A 15,113-nucleotide genomic window follows, 5' to 3' on the forward strand; every position below is an offset into this window, starting at 1 on the left:
CCTTAGAATTACAGCTGGCGAGAGGGGTCAAGGACAGCAAAAAGAACTTTTTCAAATACATAGCAGATAAAACTAATACCAGAGGCAATGTAGGCCCACTGAGGAATGGGGTGGGTGCCCTGGTGGCGGAAGATACAGAGAAGTCAGAATTACTGAATGCCTTCTTTGTCTCTGTCTACTCTGCTGGAGGCTGTCCTGGGGAGCCCTGTACCCCTGAGACCCCAGATGAAACCAGGTCAATGGAGGAGCTTGCTTTAGTTGATGAGGACTGGGTTAAGGAGCAATTAAATAGACTGGACATCCATAAATCCATGGGTCCAGATGGGATGCATCCGCGAGTGCTGAGGGAGCTGGCTGAGGTCATTGCTGGACCGCTCTCCATCGTCTTTGCCAAATCTTGGGAAACGGGAGAGGTGCCCGAGGATTGGAGGAAAGCAAATGTCACTCCAGTCTTCAAAAAGGGCAAGAAGGAGGACCCGGGTAACTATAGACCGGTCAGCCTCACCTCTGTCCCTGGGAAAGTAATGGAACAACTTATCCTTGGTGCTATCTCAAGGCATATCAAGGATAAGAAGGTTATTAGGGGCAGTCAGCATGGCTTTACCAAGGGTAGGTCATGCTTGACCAACCTCATAGCCTTTTATGAGAATGTTACAAGGTGGATGGATGATGGCAGAGCCGTGGATGTGGTCTACCTTGACTTCAGTAAAGCCTTTGACACAGTCTCCCACAGCATCCTCACAGCTAAGTTGAGGAGGTGTGGTCTAGACAATAGAGTAGTGAGGTGGGTTACAAACTGGCTTAAGGAGAGAAGCCAGAGAGTGGTAGTCAATGGTGCGGAGTCTAGTTGGAGGCCAGTATCTAGTGGAGTGCCTCAGGGGTCAGTACTGGGGCCAGTATTATTCAATATATTCATTAACGACTTAGATGAGGGAATAGAGTGTACTATCAGCAAGTTTGCTGATGACACTAAGCTGGGAGGAGTGGCTGACACGCCAGAAGGCTGTGCTGCCATCCAGGGAGACCTAGACAGGCTGGAGAGTTGGGCGGGGAATAACCTAATGAAATTTAACAAGGAAAAGTGTAGAGTCCTGCATGTGGGCAGGAACAACCCCAGGTTCCAGTATAGGTTGAGAAATTACATATTAGAGAGCAGTGTAGGGGAAAGGGACCTGGGGATCCTGGTGGACAACAGGATGACCATGAGCCAGCACTGTGCCCTTGTGGCCAGGAAGGCCAATGACATCCTGGGATGTATTAGAAGGGGGGTGGTTAGTAGATCAAGAGAGGTCCTCCTTCCCCTCTACTCTGCCCTGGTGAGACCCCATCTGGAATATTGTGTCCAGTTCTGGGCCCCTCAGTTCAAGAAGGACAGGGAACTGCTGGAGAGGGTCCAGCGTAGGGCAACCAAGATGATTAAGGGAGTGGAGCACCTCCCTTATGAGGAAAGGCTGAGGGAGCTGGGTCTCTTTAGTTTGGAGAAGAGGAGACTGAGGGGTGACCTTATTAATGTTTATAAATATATAAAGGGTGAGTGCCATGAGGATGGAGCCAGGCTCTTCTCGTTGGCAAACGATGATAGGACAAGGGGCAATGGGATCAAGCTGGAACACAAGAGGTTCCACTTAAATTTGAGAAAAAACTTCTTCTCAGTAAGGGTGACAGAGCACTGGCCCAGGCTGCCCAGGGGGGTTGTGGAGTCTCCTTCTCTGGAGACATTCAAGACCCACCTGGACATGTTCCTGTGCAACCTCACCTAGGCGTTCCTGCTCCAGCAGGGGGATTGGACTAGATGATCTTTTGAGGTCCCTTCCAATCCCAAACATACTGTGATACTGTGATACTGTGGTAAAAGAAGAATTGTGAAGCATAATGCATAAAGGTGCTATGCCTTTAGTAGGATTAAGAGACATTTGCTTATATGCATGACTGTGTGCTTTGTCTCTCATTGAGTATAAAAATAAGCACCTCATGAAACAGCAAATGTATTATGTTGGGTTTTTTTGTTTGGTTGGTTGGTTTTTTTGTTTTTTTTTTTTTCTGCCTGCCTAAAAGAAACATAACAAGTCATTTTGCATTTTGAAATCTACTGAGAGCAACAATGGATCATTAAGTTTTTCTTAATTCCACCTGGTGGAGTGTGTAGAGGAGTCCCCTGTGATATCATATAGTGACACTTTCATTATCTTAAAATATTTCTGTATGCAGACAAAACTATTCCTGTAATATTACTGTCTCACTGTGTATTGCATACATGGAAGACTGATTTGCATCGTTATCCTTGGGTCTTTATGGTTCGCTAAGGGTTGATGAAGTCATGTGCATTCACTGTGGACCTTAGTGAGCCATATTATTTCTTTGATATTACTTAGTGTATGAAAGTGTAAGGATAATAAGATAGTAACTTTTGTGTTCCATAACTTTCCATATATTTGTAAGAGAACTGTAGTGTGGCACAACAAGTAAAAGAGCTTTTATGTTCACATTTTAAAATAAATGATTATGGTAAGAATTTCAATTAACTCAATTACGATATCTTAACTACCAGTAAATTATAGAAGCAGCAGTATAGCATTACATGCTTTTCAGTGTAGTTTTATACATAAAACTGTAGTTACAGGTTCTGTTTAAAACATCTAATTTAAAACTTACATAATATAGAGATAAAAATTCTATTTATTTCTATTTCCTCTTGATGTCATTTGCAAAGCAAACAAAACAAAACAAACCCTGCATGTATATTGCACATTTTCAATATGTTTATACTGTAGACTAAGAATTATTTTTTCTAGAAGTAAGTTGTTTTTACTAGTGTTGTCTGTGATGCAGCATTGGGATATACCAAACAAAATCTTGAAAATCTGTCTTTCTGGTAAAATGAGCAAGCCTGGACCCAGCAGGACTGTTAAATCAAAAAAAACCCAACATGTATTTGACCTTTTTCTTTTACTTTTTTTCTCTTCCCCAAGAAGTAGCATGGACATCAACATGCCTTTTAAATCTAATTCTACCTCTTATTTGTTTCCAAGTGTACTTTCAGAGGGTAATTACACATCTAAATAACTTTGTTTACTTTGTTTCTGGTTCTCGTTTCTGGTTCTTGGTATGATTGCAGCTTTACATTGAACCATAGTATTCCAGTGATTTTTGCTATTGACTTCACTGGGACCAATCCTATAAATAAAGCTGCTCATTTTGGGATCCATTCTTATCGTTGTGAAAAATTTCAAAGTGTAGTAATGTTTTCTGTGATTCCATTCTAAAACAAATGAAGTGAGAAAGCAGTGCTTTTTTACTTCAGTCTCTCAGACACAGCAAAAAATATTTACTGCTTCAAACCAAACCAATCAAACAACGAAACAAAAAACAAAATAGAGGAGGACCAAAGCCTCAGAACTAACCCTCAAGCATAATTGTTTAATTTTCAAATTATTTTAAAGAAAGTATTCACATTTCAAATGTGATACCTGAGGATGCCTTGAAAAAATGGCCTGCATTTTCTTGGAATATTATAACAAATCTTAAGTTCAATAACTAGAAATGATTATTCTTTTTTCTTGTCTCCTTACACAGTGTTCTATTAAAATTGTTTCTCTTTAATGGAGTTCTTCCAAAAACTTCAGATTATCTTGCATTCTGTTTCTACATTGTTTGATCTGTCAAGTCTTCAGCTAGCTTTTTTTTTTTTAACACACTGATGACTGAGTTAATGACTTTATTTCTTTTTTGTCCAATGTACTCAGGTTTTGCATTTGTTACTAATTAGAAATCAAATTATTCTCATTAAAGGGTCTTGTAACCTTTTCCTACAATGAGAAAGGGCCAAGATTTCTCATCTGAAAAAAACTGTACAACTGTCAGCACCTAATGGGTTTGTCAATGTTATTAGAAGTAAATAATAAACACAGAAAATGACTTGACATGAACTTTTGAAAATGATCTACAATGAACTTTCCAACACAGATCAATATATTTCCAAGAGAGTGACTATTTATTGAAGGCACTAAAAGCTTTAGTGAAAGAATTTTCCTGTTCAGTTAGCCTAGATTACTTTCCAAAATGTGAAATGGAGAAATGATACAAGATACACAGCATGGAACAAATACTATATATTTAGGTAAAGTGTGTTTTTATCTTCTCTTGCTTAGATAGTAAAGAATGTAGAGCAAATCAAGTATATTATGAAAAGCTATTTCATATGTTTTGCTTGTGCCATTTTAACCTGTGGTCTTTGCATGTCATTAAGCTTGAAGTTCTAATTTCTGAAGAGATTGCCTCCTGTTCTATATTATTATATAATCTTTATTTTATTTTTTTTATTTATTTTTATTTTATTTTATTATTTTATTTATTTTTATTTTCACACATTAAAATATAGTGTAGGAAATGAATGCATATTCACTCGTGTAGTAATAAGGTTTCCAAATAGTGAAACAGTTGAAGTTCCTTTACTCCTCTCTAAAATATCACAGTATCAAAGTATCACAGTATGTTTGGGATTGGAAGGGACCTCAAAAAATCATCTAGTCCAATCCCCCTGCTGGAGCAGGAATGCCTAGATGAGGTTACACAGGAACATGTCCAGGCAGGTTTTGAATGTCTCCAGAGAAGGAGACTCCACAACCTCCCTGGGCAGCCTGTTCCAGTGCTCTGTCACCCTCACTGAGAAGAAGTTTTTTCTCAAAGGGCACAGTACTGGCTCATGGTCATTCTGTTGTCCACCAGGACCCCCAGGTCCCTTTCCCCTACACTGCTCTCTAATATGTAATTTCTCAACCTATACTGGAACCTGGGGTTGTTCCTGCCCACATGCAGGACTCTACACTTTTCCTTGTTAAATTTCATTAGGTTATTCCCCGCCCAACTCTCCAGTTTGTCCAGGTCTCGCTGGATGGCAGCACAACCTTCTGGCGTTTCAGCCACTCCTCCCAGCTTAGTGTCATCAGCAAACTTGCTGATAGTACACTCCATTCCCTCGTTTAAATTGTTAATGAATATATTGAATAATACTGGCCCCAGTACTGACCCCTGAGGCACTCCACTAGATACTGGCCTCCAACTAGACTCCGAACCACTGACTACCACTCTCTGGCTTCTCTCCTTAAGCCAGTTTGCAACCCACCTCACTACTCTATTGTCTAGACCACACCTCCTCAACTTAGCTGTGAGGATGCTGTGGGAGACTGTGTCAAAGGCTTTACTGAAGTCAAGGTAGACCACATCCACGGCTCTGCCATCATCCATCCACCTTGTAACATTCTCATAAAAGGCTATGAGGTTGGTCAAGCATGACTTACCCTTGGTAAAGCCATGCTGACTGCCCCTAATAACCCTCTTATCCTTGATATGCCTTGGGATGGCACCAAGGATAAGCTGTTCCATTACATTGCCAGGGATAGAGGTGAGGCTGACCAGTCTATAATTACCCAGGTCCTCCTTCTTGCCCTTTTTGAAGACTGGAGTGACATTTGCTTTCCTCCAGTCCTCAGGCACCTCTCCCGTTTCCCAAGACTTGGCAAAGATGATGGAGAGCGGTCCAGCAATGACTTCAGCCAGCTCCCTCAGCAGCCGTGGATGCATCCCATGGATTTATGGATGTCCAGACTATTTAATTGCTCCCTAATCCAGTCCACATCAACTAAAGCAAACTCCTCCATTGACCTGGCTTCATCCGGGGTCTCAGGGGTACAGGGCTCCCCAGGACAGCCTCCAGCAGAATAGACAGAGACAAAGAAGGCATTCAGTAATTCTGACTTCTCTGTATCTTCTGCCACCAGGGCACCCACCCCATTCCTCAGTGGGCCTACATTGCCTCTGGTATTAGTTCTATCCGCTATGTATTTGAAAAAGTTCTTTTTGCTGTCCTTGACCCTTCTTGCCAGCTGTAATTCTAATGACGCTTTGGCTTTCCTAGCTGCCTTCCTACATCCTCTAACAGCAGCCTTATATTCTTCCCAAGTGGCCAGCCCCTGCTTCCATGACCTGTAAACTCTCCTCTTCTGCTTGAGCATACCCAACAGATCCCTATTGAACCACGCAGGCCTCCTGGCTCCCTTCCTCAACTTCCTACGTGTGGGGATGCTCTGATCCTGATCATGGAAGAAGCAATCTCTGAATGCAATCCAGCTCTCTTGGGCCCCTTTTCCTTCAAGCAGTCTTGCCCATGGGATTTCCCCCAGCAATTGCTTGAAAAGGCCAAAGTTAGCCCTGCTGAAGTCCAGGGTTGCAATTCTACTCGCTGTTCTGTTCCTGCCACACAAGATGCTGAACTCCACCATCTCATGGTCACTGCAACCCAGGCAGCCCTCAACCTTTACTGCTTCGACCAGACCCTCCTTGTTAGTGAGGATGAGATCCAGCAGTGCACCTCTCCTAGTCGGCTCCTCCACCATCTGCATGAGGAATTTATCATCAATGCACTGGAGGAACCTCCTGGACTGTGGCTGGCTGGCTGAATGGTCCTTCCAGCAAACATCGGGGAAGTTAAAATCACCCACAACAACCAGGGCCTGTGACTGTGAGGCCACTCTCAGCTGCCCATAGAAGGCCTCATCAACTTCCTCAGCCTGATCTGGTAGCCTGTAATAGACACCTACAACAGTATCACCCCTGCCAGCCTGCCCCTTAATTCTGACCCATACACTCTCAACTCTCTCCTCATCTGCTCCTGGGCAGAATTTAGTACATTGTAGTTGCTCTCTCACATAGAGAGCAACTCCACCACCACGCCTGGCCGGCCTGTCTTTTCTGAAAAGGACATAGCCATCCATGACCACATTCCAGTCATGTGAACTGTCCCACCATGTTTCTGTAATTGCCACCAGATCATAATCTCCCGACCGAACATAACTCCTCCTCCTTATTCCCCATGCTGCGTGCATTGGTGTAGAGGCATTTCAGGGAGCGAGCAGAGCACACCCATTTCTCCCTAAGGGCACAGGAGGTCACCTGGTCCTCATCAGTTTTAGAATGTTGTCCCACTGGGACAAGCCTAGCTACAACCTCATCTCCCTTAGAGCCTAGTTTAAAGCTTTCCAAATGAGCCCAGCTAATTCCTGCCCCAGCATCCTTTTGCCCCTACGAGATAAACCTTTCCCGTGTGACACTGTCCAGACTGGTGTCTTATAAAACCAACTATTGTCAAAAAATCCAAAGCCCTGCCTGTAGCACCACTCTTGCAGCCAACCATTTAGAGACTGAATTTTCTTGTTCCATCCCACATTGTCACTTGAAGATGGAAGGAGTGAAGAGAAGATCACTTGGGCCCCTGAGTCTTTCACCATCCTTCCCAAGACCTTGAAATCATTCTTCATTTCCCTCAGACTACGGGAAGCAGCTTCCTCCCCATCTGTCTGGAAGACCAGCAGTGGGTAGTAGTCTGTTGGGTGCACCAGTTTGGGGAGCTCTCTAGCGATATCCTTGATCCGGGCTCCAGGTAGACTACAAACTTCCCTAAGATGAGGGTCAACTCTGCATATTGGGCCCTCTGTTCCTTTCAGAAGGGAATTTCCTGTTACTATCACCCTTCTTTCTTTCTTATCAGAGGCAGTCTTAAGTTGTGAATTCAACCACCTCTTCCTATGTGATCTTGTAGGCAGGCTTGGCACTGGCTCCTCACCTACCTCTTCTTCAAAATCCAGGGTCTCGAACCTATTACAGAGGGGCACCTGGGGAGACAAAGCAGGCGGGGAGGGGGACTGCCTGTGACGCCGAACCAGAATACGCTTCCAACCCTCGTCGTCTTTTAGGTCCCCTACCTCTGCCCAACAGCAACAAGGGTGGGGCCGTCTCAGGACTTCTGCGTCTGTCCGAGAGGGCAGAAGGTCCGTCTCCTTTTGGGGGGTACCTCCCTGGGACCTTCCCGACTGGCATGTCAGGGTGTTACTCCACCAGTCGATCTCCCTTTCACACTCCCTGATGGACCTCAGCATCTCAACCTTCTCCTTAAGTTTCACAACCATGTCGAGCAGATCTTGCACCTGCTCACACCTCACACAGGTGGAGTGCTGGCCTCCCTCCCTTGGCAGCAGCAGGCTCTGGCACTCCCTGCAGCCGGAGACCTGAACAGCCGCCGTTCGGGACAGAACCTCAGTCTGTGTTGCCACAGTCTGAGACAAGCTCTCCTCCTGGAGGCGACCATGGTCGTCAGTAGTCTGGGATGCTGGCAGTAAGTTAGAGGGTCTTGATAGCTTCAAGCAGGCTGTCTAGGAACAGCTTTTCTGTTTTCAGAACTGGTTAACACATCCAGAACTTTTGGCAAAATCTGGCTTACAGCTTCAGTGGGACATTGGAGGTGGCTTTTTAAATACTTTTCTTCCTATTGTCCTTGATCAAAGAATGGACGACTGCAGACTTGGCTCTCAGTATATAGAAAAAAAAAAAAAAAAAAATGATTTGCTGTATGTGATTTTGAAGATTTAAAGTGTTATGTAATTGGTAAGACTAAATTATTAAGATGATACAGGCTTTAAAGGAAATCAACTACAAAGAAACATCAAAGAAAAACTCTGCCGTTCTTTATATATATTACAGGATGACTTAGTCTTTTTTTGAAAAACTGTATACATACAGCATATGTGAAATATAAATCATATACATGTATATCTAATTAAAACCATAACAATTGCCTATAAGCAAGACAAAACAAGGCTACTTTATTAGAAAAGTGGTTCAGTTGTTAATAAGCTGTTTACAAGACTGCCAAAATGTAATTGTTTGGGAGGAATTTGAAGGCTGATTTTTTTCCTCAGGCTAGCTTTTTAGAAAGTATCAGCAAAATGATCAAAAGATTTCTTCTAATTAGTTTGCAGAAATCACATTGTTTTTCATGTGAAAGAAGACCAAGAATATTCTGTTCTGTTTTAAAGAAATGCATACAGCTTTGTGGCATGGACATGAAGATCATCAAACTGTCTTGTTTAAGAGTAAGGGGTCAATTCTGCTTTTTTATGAAATTTATATCTAAGTTGTTACCTCTGAAAACTTTACTTTGTATATGGCCAGTAGTGACCTGTGTGTACTGTATGTAGGTCCTATAGATACCCTGTACAGAGATAAGCCTGAGTATGACCCACACCTATAGACGAGAACAAAACAAATTTTGCCCAGCAGCTGCTCTCCTAAGGAAATTTTTTAGAATTGAATGGGTTATGGAAGTAGCCACAATTGTGTTGAAGTAGGAAACAGGATGCTTTTCTTTGTTTTTGATCTTTCCTTCAGTGGTATTTGACTAAGAGAAGAGAGGATTTAGATATGAATAATGAAGAAACTAAAGAGGTTCAGACTCACATTGGTGGAGAACAGGAGCTACCCAGGCAGTCTGTGATGTCTGAACACAGCAGATGAAGGCTGAAAAAGCAGTTGAGGATGAGCCAAGTCTGGATATGTTGTAAAGACAAGTACTTCACAAAAAATGCTGAACTGTGCCTTGGAAAAGTAGGATGGACAAAGATGCACATATAAGGAATTATTAAAAATGTTGATTGTGATACTGTCAAACATTTCCATGCTTTATGTGCAACCTTGTTAGGTTTCCTTTCTGTGTTTGTTTACTATAGGGTACCACACTACATTTTAATGGATGAAAAAAGTATAAGTTTAGAGAAAGTTTTCTAGTAAAATTTCTGTATGTACTTTTACAGATATCAGTAGGCTTTGGCTCAGAAATGTTTTCACTAGAGTCAATAGAGTACAGCAAAAAATTTGCACAATGTCTGTTTAGAAAGGCAACCTGATTCATTGCACTTGTGGTTGAATCTTTAACAATGAAAGAAAATTAGTTCTCTTGGCATTTGTATCTTTCAAGAATGTTACTATGTAATGACCTGTGCAGGAAAAGCTCTCTATATAGGAAAATTTAAACATGGGCAAAATAGTACACATTAAGGTAATCCTGTGTATAGGATGATGTAATTCTGGCAGAGTGAGGAAACAGTGGAATGAACACCTCACTGAACTCTTAATATAGGAACAAATGACAACAGTAATGTTGTCTAAAACAATAAATTCTTTTGTCTTTACTAAAAGAAAATTAAATTAATCAATCATAATTAAATGCACCTTTGTTTTCCTTAAAATGTTATACATACAAAGATAATACAGAGAAGATATCAAAACTGTAAACTGAATTTTTTGAAACATAAAATAATTTTCAGATATATGCAGTCTCGCTGAATTCCCATTTTTCTGTCATATTACCCGAATTAATGGAATGCTTTCCTAGTTCATGTTTGAAGCAAGAAAAGAATACTTAGATTAAAAGCTATTATATGATAATATTTTAAAAAGAGAAATAAAATATTCAATCATCCCTAATTTATAAATTCTGTTTGCATTAATGACTAATCATTTATAGAAAGTGAGATTTTGGAAATTTCCACTAGCATTTGAGGTTTTGCGGGTATCATGTGATTTTAAACCAGTGCCCTTATTACATTTCAGGAGTTTAGATTTTTTAAAACATATATTCAGATTTTTGATCTCATAGCTCATTCAGTGGTTTTTTTTTTCCAAGCATCTTCAAACTGTAAAGGTTTCTTCAAACCTTATTCTGAATGAAACAGAAGAACCAATAATATCTGATGTGGGTGACAGTCACAACAGATCTGAAAGTTCAAGTGTTGAGCATGTAATATTTTTCTGACCTCCTAATTGAATTAAATACTAAAAAAAAAAAAAAAAAAAAAAAAGCAGTTCACTTCAAAAAATATATAGTATTAATAAAAAAATAAGAAATCATATTGAAGCAGGGAAAATATTTAAATATTTTCTAATATCAGCAGCTCAGTCCTTAAAAACAGGACATCCCCAAAAGAGAATATTAGTACGTTGGTGAGAAAAGGGGTTTGGTTTAGACATGGGGAAATTAGTTCAAATGAATTGGAGGGAATAATCTTTTAATTATTTATTTTATATTTTCTTTTAGGAATTAACGTGAAGCAAGACTTTATTAAGCTGTGTTTTGTATTCAAAAGTGGGCACATTTCCCAGGATTTAGAGGTTTACTGTGGTTGTTTAGTGCAGTATGATCTGATGGCTTACAATGGGATTTACGAAATGGAGAACAGTCTCATGAAGGTATTCCCCTACCTATTCTCAAAGAGCTCCAGTTAATATCTATACTGTAGAAAATTAATTCATATTAACAATTCCATAGTTAACTAGATTTTTTTTGTAGCCATTGAATCTCTGGGCAGAGGGAAACATCTCTGTTTTCTGAAGAGGTTAATCTTTTGTGAAGTTCTGACACAGGTTTATAGATATTACATATTTTTTTATAGAGTGTTGCTTGGAAAAGAGTAATTAAAACCCTAATATTTTTGACATAATCTTACAATTTTGCCAGCAACTCATATAGACAAGTTGTCGTCTCTATGTAGAAAATTTAAACTGTACCTACCTGTTTTATATTATACAGTGACAGACTATCTCAGTGCTTTGGCTTAACATGAGAGAGATCAGAGAGATTGGAGAGATTAGAAATAACGCCACAGCCAGGCTAGTAGCAATGAGCAGCACTGATATGGTGTCTGGGACTTTGGTAGCATTTATCTGTCACACCTGCACTTTGCGGGGTGGGAGAAGAGCACCTCCTTTCTATCCTTTCAAGCCTTTCTATCGGTAATGAGAAAGCTTAGTAGGGACTAATTAAAAGTTCTAGGTAAGCTTTAAAATAAGTAAAAGGGAACTATAGGTGTGCACTTCAGTTATACGCAGATGTGAATGAAGAAGGGAAAAAATTGTTTTCTGAGGTTTCAAAGTCACTTGATATTGGCTTGGAAGCTTTTACCTTGAAATTTAAAAAAACTTCATGAAGATCACTATTTTTTTTTTTTTTTTTTTTTTTTTTTTACTTTTACTCTGATTAAACTTTTTAAAATGTTTTGTAAAAGTTATTTAGTGCTGTAGGTAAGAACTAATGAAGTTTATAGGTAGCAAAGTTCCCCTAAACTTTAAAAAAACAATCCCATTAAACAAGAACCCATCCAAACTTAAGGTCCTGTGAACACTGAAGATCTATCAGCTGTGTTATAACAACACAGAAGTTGTTCTTATGACACCGTATTGTAAAAAGTGGCTGGTTTTAGTAACATGGTGACTGTAAAGCAGAATTCCAAGAAATGTCATAGCTTTGAATTTTGTCAACAATTACGTAATTATTTGCATGGAGTATAAAAAGTGTCTATGTCACATCTAAGAGGAGCTGTTCAATAGCACTACGGTTCACTGTTTCAGGACTACCTTGTTGTAACTAAACTATTGAATATAAAGATGAAACCTTAGAGACCTTACTTATCTATAAACAGAAAGAACCGTGATGGGCTGTTAAGTCTGTTTTTCTCATTAATAGTTAAAACATCACTAGTAATTCCTGTCATCTTCAGGGGGAATTATGAATGCTTTTATAATCTCTGTACACAGAAATAGGACAAACTGTGTCAGTTTTTAGCAAACGTTGTGCTAGGCACCTAATGTCTTGGGATTTAAAAAAAAAAAAAAATAAAAAAAAAAATAATCAGCACTAGTGCCTAGCTAAATCAGTGCTACTTGGAAAGAGAAGAAAAACAGTGAGAGAGCAGCAATAGTGTACCTCTCAAAAATAATAGATCTGGAAAATACAAACTTTGTCTGACCAGAGGCACTATGGTAGGCAATGCTGATGAGTAAAGTGCTACAGTGCTCCCAGGCTCATTTGTAAAATCTACTTTCAGACTTGGACATGAAAACCTGAAAGATAGATGGGAAGATTATATAGTCATAAAAGAGGAAGAAACAAATGTGAATGGACAGAATATAAAAATATATTGTGGCATTTCTAGTTTCCTCTTTTTATTTTCTTTAATCTAGGGTAGGGTTGTAAGTCAAAAGGAATATAAAAGATAAGAAAAAGAACCCCTATTAACAGATGAGAGTTCACATTATAAATAAAGGCTGCTGAGTTGAAGTAAAGTATGATGAAATGTACCCTAGGAAGCTAGAATTCCCATCTGAAAAGGTGAATAATAAATGAAAGGATTTTGGATATCTTCCAGTTTTAAAGAGAAATTCTGAATTTTTTTAATAACATATCAAAATAAGGAAGGCAACACCTCCAGGAACAACCAAAGCCTATATCAAAGGTAATTTTCAAGCCATTTGGCTATCACAAAATATCCAGTTAATAACCTGAGTATCATAAAGTCCCTATGCCACTCTATTGGCATAGAATATTTAGTCTCATTTCTTTACAAGAAAATTATAGCTGCATCATTCATGCAAATTAAGCTAAAATCTAGGAACTGTCTTAAAAACTATGATGAAATTTGGCTCCTACTCCAAGTGCAAGGTGGGTATCTCACCTTTTCTAATGCATACCATGACACACAGTCTCACAAAAATCTTGTCACAAGCAAGGCCTCCTCCTCATTTCTGTAAAAAAACAAAAACAAAAACAAAAACAAAACAAGCCACAAGTTCTGAAAAGTGAAGCCTGACAATCTAGGCAAAACTGGACAGAAGCCCAGGAAAGTGGAGAGGTTGCTAAAAAATGTCCCAGAATAACCTGAACAGGTTACTAATATCTGTTATTTTAAGAATAGCTATACAACAGCAGACCTTTCTTATTGAAAACTGTCAAGTTGAGAAGAACTCCACGGTTCGGCATTTAGCCCAGAACTGCAAGACTTTCCTGAGAATTATTGCTTTATTTCTTCAGGATTTGAATAGCGTACAATTTTTTACTCATTAGCAGATTAGAAAATGTGTTATGTCTGCTTTATTTTTATTGTATTATTCTTGTTTAATTACAGCAGTGTTAGGCTGAACTACATATCATTGGATAGCTTAAAAATATAACACAACTTTCTGCAGTGTTTCGCTGGAATTTTCCACCAGGATCAAAAATCAAGTTCTTAACACTCATGCTGTGATTGTTGCTTTTGAATTTGTGATAAAATGAATTAAGGTAACCATGCAAACAGTTTCTAAAAGCATACCTTGGAGTCCTTCTGCAAAACTAAAAGAAGCTATTTTTTTAAAGAAGCCTAATTAGCTGAATATTAACCTTTAGAGATATTGTGGCAGTTGCACATTCCCCTCCCCACCTTTTCCTTCAATGTGGAAAGTGCATGCACATCCCCCTCTCCCGCAACACATCCCCCATCTCCTTCAATGGGGCAGTTAATAGCTGCTTTTGTTTGCCATTAGCCAAGAGAGGGGAGAGGTGCCAAGAAGTCAGGAAGTTTCTGGGTGCCCATAGCCAGAGTGGGGCGGTGCAGAGAAGCCAAGAAGCTTCTGGAATGCCCACAGCCAGATCTGACAAGACTATAAAAAAAGAGTTTCTGATGAGGATCCCCTTTGTGTGGTCCTCTTAGAGCCACGGGCCTGCTGCTGTCGAGAGGCCCTCCCTGTAGGCTGGGACACCGTCTAAGGCAATCTCCTGGGACTGCCTCACCTCCGCGTGCGGGTGAGTGATAACTTAGTATATATTTTTTTCACTAGATAAGCGAGTGTATTTTCTTTGCTGGAATAAGCAAGTGATTTCCTCACTAGATAAGCGAGTGTATTAAATATTTCCTCGCTAGGTAAGCTAGTGTATTTTCCAGGAGTCAGGGACGGCTCTGGCGTTGTTTTCTTTTGAGTGTGAGTATGCACACTGTGGATGTCCATTATTCTTAATTGCTGTACCTCAATAATTTCCTCAACTGATATCCGAACCTGTATTTTATGTTAGTGGAGTGCTAACTAATTGTATAAACTTTGTTTCTAATTGTTTTTTTTTGTTTTGTTTTGTCTTTTTTTTTTCCCCGGACCCTTCTGGACAGAATAAAAGCCTGTTTTGGACCTAGTTGTCCACCTAAAACTAATTTTGGAGTCCCTCCCTGACAGATATATCTATGGAAGGAAAAGCAGGTTCATTAAAATAAAATGTAAGACCTCTGACTTAAGATAGGGTGACATTTTCAAATTACAGAGCTTTTTCTACTTAACTTTGCTGTATTTCACTTCACTCAGATAAATACCCATTATATACTACTACCTATCACTGCTGTTAAATGGTATGAACTACAATAAATATCAGTATGAGTAATTAGTAAGAGCCATAACAATACTGTACATCTCTGTAGGACTGTTGA

Source organism: Nesoenas mayeri (genome assembly GCF_963082525.1).
Source record: "Nesoenas mayeri genome assembly, chromosome: 2".
In the NCBI taxonomy this organism is placed as follows: Eukaryota; Metazoa; Chordata; class Aves; order Columbiformes; family Columbidae; genus Nesoenas; species Nesoenas mayeri.